We start from the raw sequence: 6,505 nt of genomic DNA, 5'->3' as shown, positions 1-6,505 counted from the left end.
TGGCCACAATGCCCAGCAATATGTTTGGAGGAGAAAAGGTGAGGCCTTTAACCCCAAGAACACCATGCCTACCGTCAAGCACGGTGGTGGTAGTATTATGCTGTGGGGCTGTTTTGCTGCCAATGGAACTGGTGCTTTACAGAGAGTAAATGGGATAATGAAGAAGGAGGGTTACCTTCAAATTCTTCAAGATAACCTAAAATCATCAGCCCGAAGGTTGGGTCTTGGGCGCAGTTGGGTGTTCCAACAGGACAATGACCCCAAACGCACATCAAAAGTGGTAATGGAATGGCTAAATCAGGCTAGAATTAGGGTTTTAGAATGGCCTTCCCAAAGTCCTGACTTAAAATCCCATTGAGAACATGTGGACAATGCTGAAGAAACAAGTCCATGTCAGAAAGCCATCAAATTTAACTGAACTGCACCAATTCTGTCAAGAGGAGTGGTCAAAGATTCAACGAGAAGCTTGCCAGAAGCTTGTGGATGGCTACCAAAAGCACCTAATTGAAGTGAAAATGGCCAAAGGACATGTAACCAAATATTAGCACTGCTGTATGTATATTTTTGACCCAGCAGATTTGATCACTTTTTCTGTTAACCCATAATAAAGTCATGAAAGAACCAAACTTCATGAATGTTTTTTGTGACAAAGAAGTATCTGTTCCAATCACTCTATCAGAGAAAAATCAGAGTTGTAGAAATAACGGGGAAACTCAAGAGAGCCATGACATTATGTTCTTTACAAGTGTATGTAAACTTTTGACCACAACTGTATATCACAAACTTATGTATTATCGCAATACAAAGAGACATCCCATAGCTGTAAATTTGTTATAATTTACTGAAAGTCACGGTATTGTTAAAAACAAAACCAACCGGATGCTGTTTTTATTAAATATGCACAGGTAAGGTGACCACGGAGCATTGAATCACTGGACAGTGGATCAGTTTGTGACTGATGCAAATGGGTCTTCGTACATTTCCGAGACATCACTGATTACATGTGACATTGCGAAAGTGATCGCATAAGAAACTGCTTTTTAGAAAATTTGAGATGCTACAATGCAGTGCAGCACACATTTTTGTAACTTGCACTATTAAAATAAAAATAGAATATCCTTATCTTTAGGTCAGTAGACAATAAAAATAATGCTTACAACTGGCTTAGCGTGTCTGTGTGTACTGTAGGATAAGAGCATCCCAGTAACCTATATAACCTATCTGTGCGCGCGCACACACACACACACACACACACACACACACACACACACACACACACACACACACACAGTACTTTGCGTATAAAATGGAGCTGCAGGACCGCTGATTTCCTTGTGACAAGCAAGCGAGTTCAGATTGAAGTTAAACTGCCTCTGAAAAAAGTGTAGTAAGATTTGTTTACAAGAAACAAGTCATTCACGTCCAGAATCACTCCTCCCTCTGACTGACTTCCTTCATGATTGTGCACCCATTTTTATGTCAGCACAAGCAAAAACACACACAAACACAGATTAGTGCCTCAACATTCTCAATTAAATAGACAACACAAGCTCATCACTCCAAAAGCAGACACACAGACAACAAATCAAAGAAACAACAAAAGGTAGACTGATGACCACTTGCTGACAGGACTATTGAAGGAGCCTCCTAGTGGGGAAATTATGCATTATATATATAGCAGAATATTTTCACTTCAGAATATGTGGAAAATCTATACATGGACGGGTCCAAAATAAGGAGGATGCGGCAATATGCTAAAGGATTCAGAGGACAAAAAAGGTTTTTAATTAAGTAATTGTCAATGTAAACTTGTTGTCTATCACACTCCTTTATGAAGTGATGCGACTCTGATTTCAACTGTTGAGCCAAAAAAACTGTACCCATCACTGAAGACATTCCTCCTTATCAGACCTCGGCTGTAAACTCAACTCATAAGCTAAAATGCAGAGTGGCCAGCTTTAAAATCAATTAGCAAGTCAATCCGCATCTGCCTCGGGTTGTAACACACACGTGCACAAACAAACTGTAAAGGCCACATGCAGAATGCCCATTACGAGCAGCAGCTTGTTTGATGGATCCCCACTGAGTAATGTGTTACAACAACTCTTCCATCAACAAACTATTAGTACATCTCCATCCACACTCTCCTCTACCGTCCTGCATCCCTGAATGCAGAAACACAAACACTGGTATCAAAGTGCCACTCAGCTTGTTGTGCCTATCACAACAGAGGAGAACACTGGCCAGCATGCTTCAGCAGTACCCGGCTGACAAGCATCCCTTGTTTGTACACATAGCACTCAACAGTGGGCCAGCTCCAGTTCTCATAGTGCCCGCAGTGTATTTACTGGGCTATTTTGGTCCAGAGGCAGGACCCCCCTAAGGCCCTCAGCTCATTGGCTGGAAAAGCTGCGTTCCTGTCAAGTATGGCCAATCATAAGGCATATATGTAGGAGGGGAAATCATTGACCAAGACAGCCTTGTCCTCTTTTGACAATGGCCTATGGAGGAGGCAGGACCCAAACACACACACACACACACACACACACACACACACACACACACACACACACACACACACACGGTATCTTTTCAATATAAATTTCAATAAGTTCAAACAATCGTTGGCTGTGAAATGGTTATTAAAACAAGTGTGCTACATCATATGCCCTGAGGTGACCTCAAGTTGTGTGCATTTATATTAAGCCCTCTTTAGTGGTTGAATGATACATTGTATTTCCATACTTTGCACAAAATTGTAGCTCAAGAGATGATTTTATTGGGGCTGCTATGGCTGGATATCCCAATCACAAAGCCACTAGATGTATATTTTTAGAGCACTCTTTTTCTATTTGGAGAATATTAATTAACTGCTATGAATTCCAAGTAAACAACAGTGTGTTTGTGTGTGATAGAGAGAGAGAGAGAGAGAGAGAGAGAGAGAGAGAGAGAGAGAGTAGTGCAATAACCAGCCAACTAGCTGCACAGCATTTCTGTTTGCATGAGTGAGCGTCACTATGTACGTACGTTGAGATGGAATGGAAGGCATTTGGGAGATGAGTTGTGAGATAAAACCTGCTCTTTACTGCTCAACTCCTCTTCCTCTTTCACTGTCCTTTGTTTTCTTTTTCCAATTTTTTGTTAAATTAATAACCATTAGTATGAAGAATATTGCTGCCTTTGAGCCCTTTAGACTTTTGAGAGGAGGAGAAAGGACTGCAGAGAGACAGCAGAACAGGTAAAGAAAAGGAGGAAAGAACAATTAAAATCACTGGAAGAGTTCAAGGAGGGGTCAAGAGGACGATAATAATAAAGTTAATTAATAAATAAGCTTACAAAAGGAGCTGCGTACGTTTGTCAGATCAACATACATTTCTCGTAGAATGACCAAATATGGGGACAGGTTTTGATTAAGCAGTGCAGACAAAGGAATGTCGTTTCTCTATACACAGACACACACGCACAACCTTATACAGTAGATCACTGTATTTCCTCTACAGATGATTTTGCCATGGACTATGGCTAACACTAACAGAGAGGAGGAAGAGATTGCCTAATAAAAACATCAATAAACTCAGGCAGAGTACAGTGCAGCTGCTACTAATCCCAGCAGATAACAGCCCTTCTAAAATGAGAAGAGCGCCTGCTATCGACTGAAGGAGGAGCATCCATTCAGTTCTTCAGCTGACCAGTGGTATCACACGGGTTTGAATAAGAGATTATCTCCACTAAGACGATTTCACTCCCAATGTTGTTTAAGACCAATTTACAGTTCACATCTGGGAAAATACTCATCTTGGCAAATCACAAATTAGTCCTTCCACGTTACTTAAAAGGTATGTGTAACAACAACAGCACAAGTTGATGCTAATTTTGAATGTGCAAAAGGTCCTCCTTCCTCTTTAAAATTATAAAACTTTCATGATCACAAATGATACTCGGTTATTGAGAGAGCCTCAAAGACATCCTGTTTTAGACTAGCTCAGTTAACTCACAACAGAAACGTTGAAATTGAAACACCTTTGTGGTGTAATACAGCAATCACAAACAAAAATGTATCGAACAGTAAGACCTTGTATTTGATTCTGATCTCAAAGCCAAGTGTCATCAGCATAAGTGGAAGGAAATACTGTACTTCTGAAATATCCAGAGTGAAGATGGAGAGCAATGTGACGGATGGTGTGTGAGCCAGAAGGAGCTACAAGCAAATGAGAATAGAGAAAGTGTCCATCTTGACAGAAGAAGTTGACATGATAAGAGATGAAAACCAGTCGCTGGCATTTATACTAACCATATGCTAAAGACAATCAGTAAGTCATGGCTGCCCTATCAAAGGCAGACGTGCGATCCATGAGTATATTTGCAAAGTCATGTCATGAGTCATCAGTGAGTCATTTAACAGCTTCATACAAAACCAGACTGAATCAAAAAATGATATTGAGAGAAGCGGCCTTTCTGTTTTGATTGCAATTAGTCGAAACTGTTGGAAAGAATACTAGGAATTGCATAATCGAAAACCTCTTTGAGGAGACCGGAGGGCATTTTATTAAGAGAGTGCAGAGTTCATTCGAGGGTTAGTAAGAATGTTCGGTAGCAACAGACTTTCAACAGCAATGAAATAGATCGATTTTATTTGTGCGCGTGTGTGTTAAAATCTTCAATGCTGTAGGGAGCCTTGAAATCAAATTTTCTTGAAGCAAAACACAAATAAGATATTTCACAATACACACCGACAGACACAGTTTGCTGAAAGAAGTGAAACTGCAAAAGAAACAAGTCAGATTGACTCATATTATTTATATATTTTTGCTTGTTTCGAGGAGAGAAAATTATACTGAGGTTTGATCACTTGTTGATTGAATTGAATTCATCTGATTATTAAAAAACAGCCCAAAAGCTTTTTTCCCCATTTGTGGTCCTGTGAACATTGTTTACAAAATTGTCAACATTACAACATAAAGTGTGGTAGTGTGGGAAAAATAAGCCTACAAATGTCTTAAAAAACCATGGTTGAGACGACTGATGAACGTCTTTATGAAGAGATAGAAATATAACTCTTGAAAATCATTGTGGGCCTCTAAGTTGCAGAAAGATAAAACTACACCCCTGCTGTTCATACTGTCAAACAAATTGTCCAAACGTACACAACAGGCCAGCTGCAGTGTGTGATCACAGATGCATTTGAGACGCCATTCTTACTGAGAAAAGACAGACTGCGAGAGACAATCACTAATGTCTGTCAGTCAAAAGAGGATATGAAACAGTGGAGATAAGATGAGGAAGTGGAGTCACACATTCAGCACATGCGCTAAAATGCTCCACCCACACTCACCTCTGATAGATCATGGGTCATGTTGTCACATAGCACATGCCAAGATGTCATTCTTGTGGTTTAAAAAGTCAGAGCATTTCAAACATATTCGGTAGTTTGTTTTGTGTGTTTTTTTATTTTTAAGGGAAACACCACAAAGACACTTCCTTATTCAACTTTTTCTGGTCTAGTCACGAAGCGGTAAAAACACTGTCCAGGTCACAGGAGATTTGTCCCTGTGGCAGATGGATAGAGCTGTGTTTACACACACCCGATGCTCTTTCACACTAGAGTACATCCATTGAGCCGAGTCATTGTGCCTATGCGTGTGTGCAACGCTGCCTTTATTTACCTGAAGAAAATTAACCCCATCTCCAACACTTACAAGCAGACACGAGTCCAATGAGGCCGAAAACACGACCCATGCACACACACTTTTCCATACATACAGGATGTAAAGCTTGCGCTTATTTGTACACTTTCGTGATCCGATTGTATGCGTCTCACATTCAAAACATACAAGAAATTATCCAATGCAGCCAGTAGTTTTGGTAACTAGGATATCATTTCAACCAATAATTCAAAATGGTCACCTCTGGTGAAACCCGACTTTGTTTTCCTTTGCTGGCCATCTGAGCAGGCTGCTGCTGTGCTATAGGAGAGAGTGCAATCAGTCTGCCGGGCGTCACCACTGCTCTACATAGTGAACAATCCCCTCTGACCTTGCTGACAGTGACCTCACAGTGTTTACTGACCCCTGACCCTTCATACTGTGTGCACTCCACAACCCCACTGCCTCCTCAATGTGTATCTGTCCTCAGTGCTTCTAGGCTGTACAAAAGCTTGTGTTGGCAATGAGTGAGCACTGGTAAAGATCTTAAGCTCACTTTGCGTCTATTCTCCTCTAACACAACTGGTTATTGCATCCAACTTTTGTCTTATAAAGAGTCTTGATGCTGTGTTATTAAGCAGGCAGCAGACATCGTGAGTAATCTTCTTTGATCCTCTGACAGGATTTTGGTTAAGAAGCATTCCTAGGGAACATTATATAAACACAGCAAGAAGCACATGATAACTTTCCAGCCAATAATTCAATTCAGTTAAAATGATTTATTGATATGTGGCAGCACTGTATTAGTGTCACAGGTCTAGCAAAACTTTGTGCCAGTGACTCTGCGCAGTAGATCTATCTTT

The sequence above is a fragment of the Cebidichthys violaceus genome, unplaced genomic scaffold, assembly GCF_023349555.1.
Source record: "Cebidichthys violaceus isolate CVI_PGR_0920_01 unplaced genomic scaffold, fCebVio1.0.p SCAF_25, whole genome shotgun sequence".
In the NCBI taxonomy this organism is placed as follows: domain Eukaryota; kingdom Metazoa; phylum Chordata; class Actinopteri; order Perciformes; family Stichaeidae; genus Cebidichthys; species Cebidichthys violaceus.
The sequence above is the reverse complement of the archived record's forward strand: the minus strand, read 5'-3'. Positions refer to the sequence as shown.